Source organism: Bos grunniens, chromosome 26 (genome assembly GCF_055505025.1).
Source record: "Bos grunniens cultivar Pamir isolate PY7600 chromosome 26, Bosgru_T2T1.0, whole genome shotgun sequence".
Lineage (NCBI taxonomy): Eukaryota > Metazoa > Chordata > Mammalia > Artiodactyla > Bovidae > Bos > Bos grunniens.
Genome location: NC_141190.1, coordinates 19,409,497 through 19,425,401, shown reverse-complemented (window position 1 = coordinate 19,425,401; position 15,905 = coordinate 19,409,497). Strand labels below are relative to the sequence as shown.

At 39.9% G+C, this 15,905-nt stretch overlaps 1 protein-coding gene across 37 annotated transcripts in view; it reads right to left on the bottom strand.

The window, feature by feature from the left end:
* Nucleotides 1–15,573, bottom strand: part of R3HCC1L (R3H domain and coiled-coil containing 1 like) — a 72,846-nt gene extending 57,273 nt beyond the window's left edge. For 10 of the 37 annotated variants that reach the window (XR_015155890.1, XR_015155891.1, XM_086379522.1 and 7 more), the window contains exons 1-2: nucleotides 14,170–14,226; nucleotides 1,594–1,689 (exon numbers count right to left, since the gene is read on the bottom strand). The gene's annotated coding sequence lies outside the window, so the exon portion shown is untranslated. Of the gene's footprint in view, nucleotides 1–1,593; nucleotides 1,690–4,897; nucleotides 5,037–8,881; nucleotides 8,981–12,941; nucleotides 13,067–13,356; nucleotides 13,514–13,878; nucleotides 14,227–14,461; nucleotides 14,550–15,475 lie in introns of those variants that run through there. The other 27 variants (XM_086379525.1, XM_086379502.1, XM_086379514.1 and 24 more) reach the window with 15 other exon arrangements.
* Nucleotides 15,574–15,905: the final 332 nt, after the last annotated feature.

The window sequence follows — 15,905 nt, the reverse complement described above, 5'->3', positions numbered from 1 at the left end:
TCAACAGAACATCTAACCTTACAGTTTTTAAGACAAAATGAAACCATAACTCCTTGAAAGGAAAAGTGAAACACATTTCTACCCCACCGAAACCAATTCCAGCTGTTCATTTCAGTGGTATCAGCAGAGCTCACAAGGAGAATAGCTACTGTTCAAACTGCCCACAGAACCTGAGCTGCTCTGCTCTTCTCTCATTTCTCCCCCTCCCCATCTCCTCTGTAACTTATACACAACTGCCTCACTCCGCTGTCCATCCTCCCAAAATGCTGCCCAACAATTCGCAGGCTGTCACAGATTGTCAGCACTGTGTTTGGGGACCTGAGAAGTGCCCCCGTGGGACAGCGCAGTGTTAGTACAGCATTTTCCAGGACACAATGTCAGTCTTTATAGCCAGTCGCAAATTAGTTTCTTCTTAAAAAAAAATAATACTCCTAATAAGACAGGTACAAGGAGATTTTAAATAACCAAGATTAAAACTCACTTGGTTTACTCTCAGACGTGGCCCTTTCAATCAAGCACAATGAAATCCCATGTCTCTCTCTACTGACACGAGACGTGCACATCATCTAGGAACACCTGAAGTCACCTTTCTGATGCTAACAGAAGCCAAGAGGCTACCAAAAAAAACATATCAAAGGAGGATCTTCCTTCCCCTTTTTCCTGTGCCCATGGCTCCTCATTCTTAAATTTTATTTGATAGTACTCTGTTGTGAACTCAGTTCTCAACATCAACATTTGCTTCTATGTCTTGCTGTGCAAACCCATTTAAAAGGAAATTCTGCAAATCAGCAATATCATTTCTTTAAAGCTTTAATCCAATTCTTTGCATGTGCTTCAGCAGCACACAAGTACAATTATCTCCTGACAGTGCTATGAGTGACCCTCTGAACAAGCCTTCATCCTATATATCCGTCATCCTCTATATCCGTTTCCTGGTTGCCAATGGCTACACATGAGCGTCAGAAGCTGGAACAGACTGAAAAGATTATCACAGGATGTGGGGAAGAGAAACCTCTCACAAAACAGCAGGTCATAGCAACTTAAGTCTTCTTAGAAAAAAAATTTAATTAACAATAAACATCTATAGAGTAACATTTTAAAAATTAAAATCAGTTTCACTAGCTATCAATTAGTTTTCATCCATAATTTCTTTGATAGCCTTATTCATTCTGCTTTATTATGGTTTCCTGAGGATTTCACTAATCATATAGTCTTCCCAGTTCATCAAACTCCTCCCCTAACACTGCATCTTTGCTGCTCCCTATGTGAACTACAGGGAAGCTAGAGCTGGACAGGAAGGATGTTAATTCTCAGTTCTATAGTAGAAAGAGACTGAAAAGAGCAAAGCTAGTAATCCAACTTTGAGAATTAATTCCAATATTTAACAAGCCCCTATTCTCTCTACAACAAACACCAAAATTTAAGAAAGACACATGAACAGAAGCAAGAAGATCCTCAAAAGACCCTGCAAGTCTTTCAGGATACTGCCACTTTCAAACCTGTTACCTAGGAGAGTTACCAAGTAAAATGGCACTAAGAACATACAAAACATAAGCAAACAGAGTAAACAGTATTTCTAGTTAACTGACTTACCAAATACGTGGCATTTAATAAAACTCTAGAACGTGCAGACAGGCTGCATCTGAGGCAAATGGTACAAAAGTTCCCTCTGATAGACAGCAGCCTCTCCTGGAAAATAATAATGATGAAAGTTAGTTTTACAAAAATCAGTACTTATCACTTCTTTGATACCTGTTTGTGCCTTTAACTTTTATGATCTCATTTCATGAACACTCTAAGAGTTTCACACAGTGATTTGCCACAGAATGGGCAATAAAAATAAACACACACACAAAAATACTTTTTAGAAGTTCAACAACAGAACAGAATAAGGAAATGTCATTTTCTCTCATTCTCAGTCCTCTGAGAACTAGTCTGAGGAGACAAAACATCTATTAAATGCCATTAAAAACAGAAAGAGAGATGGAGATAAGAAACAAAATAATACAAATGACTGAAACACAAAAAGATGTTCAACTTCTGGTCATTACTATAGTTCTAACTTTTAGGATGGTACATGGTGGCTGTTCAGTAAGAATATGTTGAATGGACAGCTAGCTGGACAAATAAAAAATAAACCATCATCAGTTAACAAAGAAAAAATAAATCACATCAGTTAGCAAAGAAATCCACAATAAATCTACTATTTTATCCATCAGACAAGCAAAGATTAAAAAAGTAAGGTCTGTTTTGGTCAGTAAAGACTGAATAGGGCTCCACATTGTTAATGGAGATACATATTTTATTAATATAGAAAGCATTTTAACAATATTTCAAAATCTTTTATATATCAAAGGACCTTTAGATCCAGCAATTCTCCTTCAAAGAATTTATCATAAGGAAATAACTGGACTTCTACAGGACTCTTAAAAACTGAGGGAGAAAAAAAAAGTCTGATAGAAAAATGAACTTAAAAATATAATTCACACAGAAAGATATTAAAATGACTTTTATATATTCTATGAAAAGATTATTAACTGCAAAGTGACTATTAAAACTACATTGAGATACTTTGTTTCTAACTACAAATAGGATAGGAAAAACTAAAAAGCATACCAACATACTCGGATAATTAGTTTATGGGAAAAACTCTCATATATTGCTGGTGCAAATTCAAACTTGTACAACCTCTCACAGAAAGGGACTGAGAAATATTTAAGAAAACTTATATTTGCTTTTGGAGAAGGCAATGGCAACCCACTCCAGTAAACTTTTGACCTAACTATCCTATTTTAGGTATTTACCCAAACATACACTTCCAACATACAAAAATATATATCAACAAGGTTAGTTACTGCAGCACTGCTTATAAATTCAAAACACTGGAAATGCCATGAGAGAATGGTTAAGGTTACCACAACAGAGTAACCAAAAGAGGGAGGAAAAGACAAAGGGAGGATGGGACAGTGAGTGCTATGAATTGATATGGAATGGAGTCCAAAACATATTGAAGTGAAATGTTTAATTTAAAAAAGCAAAGAACAAAAGAGTATCTACAGTATGCTAAATTTTGTGTAAAAAGTTAAGAAATAAGAAAAAAATAAATGTGTTATCTCCTCATACCTGGGGGGAAAAAACCACCAAAAGGGTAATCCAGAGACTGATGGGATTGATTACCTATAAAGGCTGGGTGAAAACAGGGTGAAAAGGAAAGAAGAAATGGGTGACACTGCTTTGAGTGTATATATATATATTTAATATAATTCTGACTTTTGGAACCATATTAATGCTTCACATGCTCAAAGATAAGTAAGATCAATTAGGATGGGGAGAAAAACTTAGAATACAACAGAAGTGAATTGTATTGCAAATGACTAACATAACTATGCTACAGAAAGAAAGTTGGGGAGAAAACTAACCCAAGTAACTTTTGAATGTGGTTTCTTGCTCAGTGATGTCCAACAGAAAGATAATGGATGCCACATATGTAATTTAAAATCTTCTAGCAGCCATGTTAAAATGGTTAAAATTAACTTTATTTACTTTATCTAATATATCTAAAATATTTCAACATATTATTTAAATATCATTGGGATATTTCACATTTCTTATTTCATATTAAGTTTACAAAATCAAGTACATCTCAATTCATGCAGTTAGTGGCTACTTTATTGACCAGTGGATATTTAGACTATATGGCCATAGGATAAGGAAAACAAATATTGAACTCTACTTCAGTTCAGTTCAGTTCAGTCGCTCAGTCGTGTCCGACTCTTTGCAACCCCATGAATCACAGCACGCCAGGCCTCCCTGTCCATAGGAGATGTCTTTTAAGCAGTGGTATGAAACTATTCTCTGGTATTCTAAGACTAGGCCAATAAGTAAAAACGCAAACCATAGGGACAAGTTTCTCACTTTTGGAAGAGGGGGTTATAAATACAGAATGAATAAACCCTGTAGTGTTGGACTGGAATCAGAAGTATCAATATAAACTCATTGCTTTCAGAAGACAAAAAAAGATGTATATGAATGTGTATATGAGTGACAAGGGCAAGGCAATAGGAAACAGCAATCAGCTTGAATGGGCTCCCACTGACCAAATCAGTAACAGCATCAAAATAAATAATGAAATAAAGTATTATAAGTAAGTATAATAGACATGACAGAATTAGAAAATCACCATTTAGGAACCATCATGAAAATGATTCAGGCAGATATACAAAAGTTAGTAAAGGTTCGAGGAGAAGTAGGAAATTTATAAAATCTCAAAGTACCTTTTCAAAGATACCTCAAAATTAAAAACATAATGTCAATGTACTTAATCACTTAACTATACACTTTGGTTAAAATGGTTAAAATGATAAATTTTATGTATATTTTACCACCAAAGTAATTATAAAAGGAAAAACAGTAACTTTGCACTGGAAAACCTGGCAAATACTACCTTTAAAGGAGTTATCCAAGACCACATTACTAATATTTCAATATCCTGTGCCTCCTGACACAATGCCCTGAGAAGCATAACGTTACTTCTGCGGTATTCTTGCCAGAAATGGGTAATCTGAAGCCAGTAATGAGAAAACAGCAGATAAACCCAATTTATAAGCATTCTACAAAAGAACTGATGCCTTTGAATTGTGGTGCTGGAGAAGACTCTTGAGAGTCCCCTGGACTTCAATGAGATCAAACCAGTCAATTCTAAAGGAAATTAACCCTGAATATTCATTGGAAGGACTGATGCTAAAGCTGAAGCGCCAATACTTTAGCCACTTGATGTGAAAAGCTGACTCATGGAAAAGACCCTGATACTGGGAAAGATCGAAGGCAAAAGGAGAAGAGGACCACAGAGGATGAGATGGTTAGACAGTATCACTGACTCAATGGACATGAAACTGACCAAACTCCAGGAGACAGTGAAGGACAGGGATGCCTGGCAAGCTGCAGTCCATGGGATGGCAGAGTTGGACACGACTTGGCGACTCAACAATAATAACAGCAAAACAACTGGCCTGGACTCTTCAAAAATGTTAATGTCCTGCAAAAGCAAAGACTGAGGAAACGCTCCAGATTAAAGGAAACTAAAGAGACATGACAATTGAATACACTCCAAGAGCCAGAATTTTCTTTTGCTACAAAACAGTACATTATTGGGATAATGAGTGAAATCTGAATAAGTCTGTGGACTACAGTGTAATATTAAATCAATGTTAATTTCTTGATTTTGATAACTGTAGTATGCTTTCATAAAAGAACGTCCTTGCCTTTAGAAAATATACTCTCAAGTATTTAGGTAAATAGGGATAGGTCTGTATCTTACTCTCAAACAGGGAAAACACTCTCCCTTTATTGTTAGAAGACCTTCATATTTCCAACATTAAAAGAACATAAACATACAAAATATGGAAGCTTTAAGAATAAAAAACTCTAAAGCAAATACTTCTCCATTTAGTGGACAGAGAAAATTCAGTCATTATAATACCAGGAAGATTGTAGGCCTGACCTTACATACAAACTCATTAATGATCAGGAGAGTGCAAATAACACATTTAATTAAATTTGCTCATTTATCTATTTTGGGAAGTACTATTAACAGCATTAACAGCACTGAGAGAGAGTAGTAATATAAAAGGACAGAGATTAAAAACAATGGCCCAAAACAACCAAACTGGAGAGTGAATAGAAGGCTAGGTAAAATTAGAAGCTTAAAAGAATGAAAGAAAGATATCAGACACTTAAATACTATCAATTTTAAGGCAGACTGTTGCTATATGAAGCAATTTTGGCAAACACCAATGCTAAATGAGGAAATATATATATATATATAAATGTGTATTATGTATCTATACACATAGCACATACATGCATACATATACATACATACCCATCACCTTTTTCCCTGTAAGAGACTGGTAATCCTAACTAAGTAAGGATTCATGAAGGGAGAACACCCTAAAAACAGAGGACTACTGATGCAGTTTGATAAGAGTAGTTTCATACTCATAGTTTCACAAATACAGAAACTCGATCAAGGATCACCAATGAAGAATTAAACTATCCTAAGCATGGCAACCCACTCCAGTATTTTTGCCTGGAAAATTCATTCCATGGACAAAGAAGCCTGGAGAGCTGCAGTCCATGGGTCGCAGAGTCGAACATGACTGAAGCAGCCTGGCACACACACACAGACTATTAGTTCTGTTATCTACCCTAGATTCTTCAACTAGCTACCCTTGGGTTATCCTTATTTTCCCTCATTTTTCTCTCCAGGCACTGAGCATTCAAAATAGTCTACATTTCCCAACCTCTCCTGCAGGAAGATGTGGCTCTGTGACCAACAGAACATGAGCAAAAGTGGCACATCTAACTTTCAGGAAGTACCCTCAAAGGGAAGAAGATGTGTCCTCTCCCTCCTTTCTGCTGGTTCATATGTGGATGAAGAGGCTGGAACTCCAACAGCCACCTCAGACCAGCAGGCAACTTTGGAAAAGAACAGAATCCACGCACAGTGGTGCAACGACGTGACGCCGTGACAACCACGACTGTCCCAGGCTGCTTCTGGAAGTCGTGACAGTGACAGAAATGAACTTTCATCACGCTGAAGTCTCTATTATTTGACTGCAACCAAATCTTATCCTAATTAATATAACCTCTATACTAATGTACACTCCAGAGTTTTTCTTTCTCTAAACAGTCTTCCACTGGTCCTTTGCTGGCTTCCTTTTCTGCTTCACACTCTTTTACCATGAATATTCCCCAATATTCTATCCTTGGTCAAACTTCACAGTGAGGAAAATTTGTCTTTTCTGCTCTTCTCCCACTAAATTCACACATTCTAAAAAGCTTCATTCCTACGTGTCTGATCATTTATTTGAGCTCTAATTTTAACTCTAGCTGTCCATTGTTCCATTTGTACAAGATGTAATTAAACAGGAACATAAGTGATTTTTAAAACTAAAAAGATAAATAGACAAAACGGTGATGGCAGCAATAGTAGTTGCTGTGATGGTAATAAACAGCTAACACCGAGCTTTTAAAATATGCCAGGCACCGTTCTAGTAGCTAATCCTCATGATAATCCTATGAAGCAGGAAGTATTATCACCATCCTCCTTTTAAAAATGAGGAAATGGAGGCAAGTTAAGGCAAGTTAAGAAACTTATTCAAGATACAGAATTAATGTACTAAAGAGATCATTCAAACCTAGTCTTCCAGAACCCACCCTCTTAACCAGCATGTACTAGCATCTCTTCTCGGAATGTTATCACAGCTTAAGGTTGTTCTCAGCAGTGATGACAGTTATTTAAATATCCAGCATGGTAATAAATTTAAGGCCTCTGCAGATTAACTTTTAGGGACCGTCAAATATCACTTAGAAATAAATATGGTAAATAAGATGAGTGATCAAGCAAGATAATATTCTTGGGCACAAAAGATATGACCATAAAGTAATGAGACTGGTTTTCTTGTATGGCTCTATTGGTTCTGAAAGCAGTTCCAAAAGACAAATCCAAAGAATATTTATTTGCTAGAATAAATGCATAGTCTTAAGAATGATTACTTTAAAAGGGACAGTATTCATTTATAATAAATTTAATAATGAAGATCTTTACTTTTAAAGTACCAGATTTTTCAACTACCACTCAAACCTACAACTTGTAAAAGCACCTGAACTCAGTATCTTTCTCCCTAGACCTCTCGCAGATCCTTCCTCAATGTCACTATCAAAATACAATACACCTATCTGTCAAACTCAAAACTTTGAGGTATTCCAACTTTCAGCTTTTCTAACCCTACACTTCTTGCTCTTCCTCCACAAGAGCTTTACACCTTCTATGTCTACATTATTCCATGACTGTCCTATTGCCTACCCTAAAGCCACTCCCTACTTGGGGTTACCCCTCTAAGCCACCACAACAATCTTTCTCAAATACTGTTTTCATCATCACTTTCAACAAAAATATCATCTTTAAGGATCAAATCTAAGTTCTTAAGCCCAGCCTTCAGAGCTTTCCATTAATTCTTCATTATCCTTATACACATGTAAACCTAGCAAATCATATCTCTTTACTATGCATCATCTTGCATTTGTGAAATATTAAAATACCCCTTCTGTCTCATACAGTTCACACACTGCACTTCTTGCTTCTAGCTTCTCATCACTCTATGTGGAATTTTCCTCTGTCCTCTCAATTTGTCATTCTATCACTTCCTTCAAGATCCTCCTCTTCCATGGAGTCCTAATAACCTCAAATAGATACTGCTCTATTTTACATTTAGTAGAATGGGGTGAACTGCAAAGACTGACCAGACTACGTAAGAAAACAGACATCCCAGAAATAAACCCACACTTAGAGGGTCCGTTAATCCACAATGCTGGAGGCGAGACTACGCAGTGGGGAAAGCGGTCTCTTCAATACATGGCGGTGGGAAAACTGGACACCCACGTGTAAAAGAATATAACTACACCACTTTCTTACACCAAGTAAAAAATAAACTCAAAATGGATGAAAGACTTAAACGTAAGACCTAAAACCATAAAACTGCTAGAAGAAAACACAGGCAGCGCACTCTTTGTCATCAGTCTCAGCAATATTTTTTGGAATCTGTTTCCTTGGGAAGGGGAACAAAACCAAAAATAAACAAATGGAACTACATCAAGCTCAAAAGCTGCTGCAAAGCAAAGGAAACCATCAACAAAATGAAAGGGCAGGCCTCGTTATGTACTGCTTAGGTTGTGAGATTATGGGTTTTGTTGTTCTTTAAACTTTTCTGTATTTTCCAAGTTTTCCACAGTAAGCATGTATTTGATTTTATTTTTTTAAGAAAAAGTATTTCTAAAAAAGAAACCAATCATTTTATTTAATTTTTTAAAATGAGTTTACCTATGAGGGCTTCCCTGGTGGCTCAGCAGTAAAGAATCCGCCTGCAAAGCAGGAGACACGCAGAAGCCGCAGGTTCAATCCCTGAGGCAGGAAGATCCCCTGGAAGAGAAATGGCAACCCACTCCAGGATTTTTGCCTGGGAAATCTCATGGACAGAGAAGCCTGGCAGGCTACAGGCCACAGGGTTGCAAAAGTGTTGGACACGACTTAGCGACTAAACAACCACCATAGGAAGGCAGTTAACAGGCCTGCGGCAAAAGCTGGCTTGGTGTTTGTATTCTGAATATGCAAAATAAAACGAGTGCTTAAGGGAAAATTTTAGTGTAATAAAAACTGTATAAACATGTTACTTGATTTACTACTAATATCTGCAGTTCTTCCCTCTCGGCTAATTACAAACGTCTACAAGAACTCCCCAAATAACAGACAAAAACTCAAAAAACTCACTCAACAAGCTCTTGGCCATGCCCTCCTGGTTCCCTCCTGCAGTCTTTCGCAGTTCCCTCCCTGAATCCACCTGGCATTTCTAAGTCAGCCCTTTGCTCTGCATCTGTTTACCCCTCTTTCTAACTGCCTCAGTCTGACTGTCCCTCCTAAGGGTTTCTGATGTCCCCTCTCTGTCTCTGACTAACCCTCACTCTCTGCTTTTTGTTGGGTACCCTCTTTCTGTCTCAGGGACAAGTTACGCACCCCAGTGTGAGACTTTTCCTCTCTGTCTCTGCCCTTCCGTCAGCCTTTCCCCTAGTCACCTCATTTCCAAGACATTCTTGTTAACTTTTCCCTCTGCTCTTTATAAACAAACAGGGTTGGTGTTATTAACCCTATTTTACAGATGATAAGAAAAAAACAAACAGGGCTACTGGTATAAACTTCAGAGGGGAATGTTTAAATCCAAGGGCTTCCCTTCTCTAATACTCATCTGGCATTCCATGGCAAAGAACCTGAAACAGCCCATATGCAAGCCAGTATTAACACTACACCTATTTTTTCCTAAGAGGCAAATCTCATAATAAGAATACCACACACCATTTGCCCATATTTTTGCCTTAGCACCAAGTTAAACAGTCATGAATTTGTCCATTCTAGAAATTCATATTACCGTATGTACAGGTTAACTCGTGTTATTTGGGAACCTCAGAATATTAGACACCAGAATCTGCCGTTTCTAACACTGCTTCTCTGTTGTTATCCCTAGTCTAAACCAGCCATGTTTGACATAAAAATAAATAATAACAAAAAATTTTTAAAAAGGGCACAAGGGACAATAGATTAAATAAAACCGAAGAACAAATTTGAAGAATTAAAAAACTAGACCGAAGGCTAGCATGAGACTGCGAAAAGGCACAGCACAGACTGTGAGCAATGGGTCCATGTTCTACTGAGAGGAAATATTCTCTCAACACGCAGGTTTTCTGCTGCACAGCAACAGCCTGTAACTGCTTTTCTATCGAAACCTCTGACAACTGGAATCCCCTGTAATTCAATAAACTCTCAGGAGCTCAGGAGTTACCCAGGCTTCATTCATCCTACCGGGCTCATTAACAGAAAACTCTTCATGTTTCCCCCACTAGCTAAGAGCACATTTTCTGGTGGGTGGCATAGTAGAAGTAGGTTCTCTTTTAAGACATGAACATCCTCGTTCCATTTCTTCTCACTTCTCCTGTGGGTGGGATGCCTGCAACCAATACAATTCAACCAAGAGAAACGTCTAAAATATAGTTCAGGTTCAGTTCAGTTCAGTCGCTCAGTCGTGTCCGACTCTTTGCGACCCCATGAATCGCAGCATGCCAGGCCTCCCTGTGCATCACCGACTCCCGGAGTTCACTCAGACTCACGTCCATCGAGTCAGTGATGCCATCCAGCCATCTCATCCTCTGTCGTCCCCTTCTCCTCCTGCCCACAATCCCTCCCAGCATCAGAGTCTTTTCCAATGAGTCAACTCTTCACATGAGGTGGCCAAAGTACTGGAGTTTCAGCTTTAGCACAGGTCACCAGCTTTATACACAGTGTGAGTGCTAGTCTTGTACTGCAGGTTATATAATTAAAGATCTACACTTTTACTTTTGGTACCAGTTCATTTACTTCTGTCATGTCTAAAGAGTGCACAAGTTCCAAATCAACAATACACTAGTCTTATCGCTCATTCTGGTGAGAAATTTTGTAAATGGTGAGCTAATAAGGACAGGGTCACAGACTGAAACACATTAGACAATTAGTTTTGCTATTTTTCAGGGCTCAGTGGGCACAGTCAACAAACTTAACCTTGGCTAAAAAAATTACAGTGATCATGTGAAGCTTTATGAGAGTGAATATATATGTATCACCTAAATTCATGACTATAAGAAAATATAATAACTAAACACAGTAACAATAATACTGTCTTTCACTAACCCTGAAAATGGGTCTATCTTCCAAAAATTTCTTTTAAAGAAAAAAGAACAAAAATGTTTAAAACATAAAGGAAAAAAATAATATGTTACAGCACACAAATCAGATTTTAATGGAAATGACTATTGTTATAGTTTATACACAAGTCTGTAGTAAAAAAAAATAATAATTGTCATCTTGCTGATTCTTAACTACAGGTCAGGGTGAAACTGGTAAAGTGGAGCCAGGGGAAAACACATCAAAAAAGAGAGTAAAGGAAACAGTTCCTAGACATTTGCATCTTCAGACATCAGTCAACACAGCATGTGAAGGAATGAAAAGTAAACATTTCAATTCTTAACTCTAAGACTCTGCTTGGACCAACAAATCGGTTTTCTCTACTAGACATTCCCTCTTGGTTTCTCTAAACTCTCACTCCTTGTAGATACACACACCCCAGTGCCCCCATAAGCACCTGTCACTAAGTTACCACTTTCAGAAACTGAGAGTCACCAAATCTTCTGGCCCCTACCCACTACATGGAACTTTTAGAGTCAAATAGTCTGGCTTAAAAAAAAAAAAAAAAAAAAAGGCAGGGAGGGTGGGAAGCCAATAAAAAATTCTCTATAAAACTCTATCCTAGTCAATAGTCTATATCTAAGTCATTAACATAGATAACTGTTCTGCTACAAGCTATAATGTGCAGAAAGACACAAAACTAAATTCTTACTATGGGTTATCAATGAAGCACTAGCCCAATAACACACCCCAACAACAAGAGCATTCTGGAAATTTCTAAACATAAAAAATAGCCTAATATAATCTTTATATAAAATGCAACTGCTTTAAAAAAAAAAAGCCTGCAATCTGAGCACTTCTTACTGCTTCTTTAAGTTTATGGGTTAAGGATAACTATCCTCACTTACCAACAACAACAAAAAAATTGAATCTTAAGAAAATACGTTACCTAAAATTTCATGACTTTTTACCATCATCATAGTCATCAATTAGAATAGCAACAAAATAATGAGCAAATACTCACTCCAGCACTACTTTATATTCACATCTCATTTAATCCGTATAGACACCTTATCAGGTAAATGCTATCATCTTCATTTCAGAAATTAGTAGACAAGCTTAAAGAGGTGAAATAATTCGCCACAACTCATGAACTGGAAGTCACAGCACCAGGATTTCAACTCAAATTTGTTCAGCTTTATACATTCAACAATTGTACTGCCATCCTTTGGTTTTAGAACCACATTCAAGTATTTTCCAAGCAATGATTTCAGAAATAATACAAGACTACCTACTTACTATACTGCCAAACCCACAAAAAGTTGACTGTAAAATCCTCACTCTTTACAAGGGGAAAGAGAAACAAAGTCACCTGCGGAGTCTCAGACTTACTATACTGCCAAACCCACAAAAAGCTGACTGTAAAATCCTCACTCTTTACAAGGGGAAAGAGAAACAAAGTCACCTGCGGAGTCTCAGACTGAACTGCCGGAATAAAAACTACACAAGAATCCTGGCTGTTTATATTCTGAATTCTAACTATAAGGTAACACAGACTCCTAACACATGTAGCAGGACAGGTAAAAATAACGCCAATATTTCTCATTTCAGCTAGTATACATTCAAGTTAGTGACACTGTGATACAATCAGAGCTAGGTTTAGAACAAGTAGTACCTCAAAAGGGCCAACCAGCTGGAGACAAGCTTAGCACTACACATGAGGAGCATGAAGTACTTTCTGGGATTCTTGTACACTGTGTAGCACTGAAGAAAGGATGGCTGTAACAAAGCAAGACGCGAGCAAGGCTGCTCCTAAGTGCGTGCACGCAGCGCTGGTGGGACAGAACAAGCCAAATTCTGGTGGACCTTAAAATCCAGACGAAGTTTAAAACTGACTCCACAGGTGATAGGGCCCTAATGTTACCTCTTCCCCAGGAACACGACATAAGAACATCTGTATGGTTCACACTCGTTTCCAAAGACATTTTTCCCCTATGTATTTATTAACTCATTTGATCTTCATAGGGTTCACGATCACGTTTATGATCAAGTTCATAAACACATAAACACGATTTGAAAATTCAACTGACCTGGGCTGGAGACAGAGAGACCGTGAGATTGTTATATGTGAAACATGCTTTCTCACACATGTCACTTCTAATAAACTGCTCGACACTGGAAGGCAGGAAGGCCAAAGACGATCACCCCCATTTTTCAGATTGGGAAACCCGGGAGGCAATAAACGGGCTACAAAAGATAATAGATCCAGCAAGTGGCAGACCCGAGGCTCTACCCAGGACATCAGATTCCAAATCCTGTGCTTCTTCCCTGCTCAACTCTGAGAAGAGGCTTTTATTGATAAAGAAAACTTTAAAAAGCGGACTTGGAGTTTTCCGAGGGTGGCCCAAGAAAACCAGGAAGTATACCCTCCCTGGCGAACAGACAGTTCACTCCCAGCTCATAGCCCGGGGGCTCCCAGCCAGCCCAGCGGACTCGCTCCAGAGGCTCAGGGCTCGCGCCCCGAAATCGCCCGAAGCCCCGGGTGGCCCGCACTGTCCACAGCCTCCTAACCACTGGGGAGAAAAAGGGGTGTCCAAGTTCCCACTCAGTACCTGTTGAAACACAGGAAAGGAACTGCCCCTTCGCAGAGAGTATCTGAGGAGAGCACCCAAAGCAAGCACGGAGCCCAGAGAAGGAAAAAGGGTTCTGAGACCGTCCCCCGCAACCCAGGGCCCGCAAGGGTCGAAGGGCGGGAGCCGGCCACGCGTCACGTGAGAAGAAAAATACCGGTAACGAAAGGGGAAAGCAAGCTTGTCCCAAGACTTGAGGGAGACGTGGAAGCCACGAGCCCCAGGCTGGAGTGCGGAGGGAGGGAGGGACAGGTACGCGAAGCAACTCGTTACCCGGGGCGCCTTAGCTGTCCGCATCCGCCGCCTCCTCCAAGCTCTAGCTCTTCCGCTCGAGCCTCCGAGACGTGCGCCAGGCCTCGGCTCCGCCCCCCCAGCGCAGCGCGGCCTTCTGGGGACTGTAGTCTCCTTGAGGCCGGCCTGCGTAGGCGGCCTCCGGGTCACGTGGCGGGGAAGGGTAGGCAGAAGAGCGCAGCCCCCGCGATGTGTGGGGTGCTGTCCGCTCACTCTTCCCCTTCCCTCTCAGCTATAAAGGGGTCAGAGCTCCTAACGTCCCTCACAGACGTACCATCCCTCCTCTTCACAGCAAAGCTTCTTGAAAAAGGTAGTCTGAACTCGCTGTCGCCACTTCCTCCTTCTCCTCTGCCCGGCGGCTTCTGCCCCGAAAGAAAGTGCCCTTGTCACCATCATTCACTGAAGGTAGTTTCAAGTTACTGCTGCTAAGTCGCTTCAGTCGTGTCCGACTCTGTGAGACCCCATAGACTGCAGCCCACCAGGCCCCCCCGTCCCTGGGATTCTCCAGGCAAGAACACTGGAGTGGGTTGCCATTTCCTTCTCCAGTGCATGAAAGTGAAAAGTGAAAGTGAAGTCGCTCAGTCATGTCTGACTCTTCGCGACCCCATGGACTGCAGCCTACCAGGCTCCTCCATCCATGGGATTTTCCAGGCAAGAGTACTGGAGTGGGGTGCCATTGCCTTCTAGCTTTAAGCACCATTTGATGCTGTTGGACATTATCACTTATTTTATAACTATCTTCAGGTTTTCCTTCTTCCTCTCTGGTCATTCTTCTCCGTCTCCTTCAAGAATTCTTTTTCTAACCTGCTTCTTAAATATCAGAGTTCTTGGAGAACACTAATATTTAAGTCTCCCTTTGGGCTTCCCTGGTGACTCAGATGGTAGAGCCTGCCTGCAATACAGAAGACTGAGGTGCAATCCCTGGGTTGAGAAGATCCGCCGGAGAAGGAAATGGCCACCCACTCCAGTATTCTTGACCTGGGAAATCCCGCGGACAGAAAAGCTTGGCGGGCTCCATTGGGTCGCAAAGAGTTGGACACAATTGAGCAACTAATATTTTCACGTCCAACAAGCACCTCAAATGTAGCAACTTTAAAAGTGACTCTTCCTCCTCCCTGTTCACTAACACTCACTTCAACCTTCAACTTAGATTCCTCTGTCTCACTTCTTCCACTGGGTCCAAATGGGCACCAGATTGTGTAGATTCTATGTCCTGAGCATCTCTTGAATCTGTTTCCTCTTCACACCCACCGCCAGAGATTTAAATCAGACCCGTCTCATTTTTTACCTGGTTACAGCGTGGGCTTCCTTACTGGGCCCAGCACTTCAGCACCTCTGCAAGTTCCTCCCAACTGCCATCAGCACCTCTGTGGGTTCCTCCCCACTGCCATCAGGCCTATTTATATAACCAGAAAAATTTAATCACATCACACTTTTGGTTAAACCAATTAAAGGATCCACTTGATTGGCTTTGAGAAGAGAAAAGGAAGGGTATCTCTTGAGTGATTTTTACAAAACATGGAGGCCAGGCCCACTAAGTCTCTATCCTTATACCAGTAAAATTAAATCATGTCACACTTGGGAGCTTCCTTGGTGGCTTAGATGGTAAAGCGTCTGCCTACAACGCGGGAGACCCGGGTTCAATCCCTGGGTTGGGAAGATCCTCTGGAGAAGGAAATGGCAACGCACTCCAGTATTCTTGCCTGGAGAATCCCATG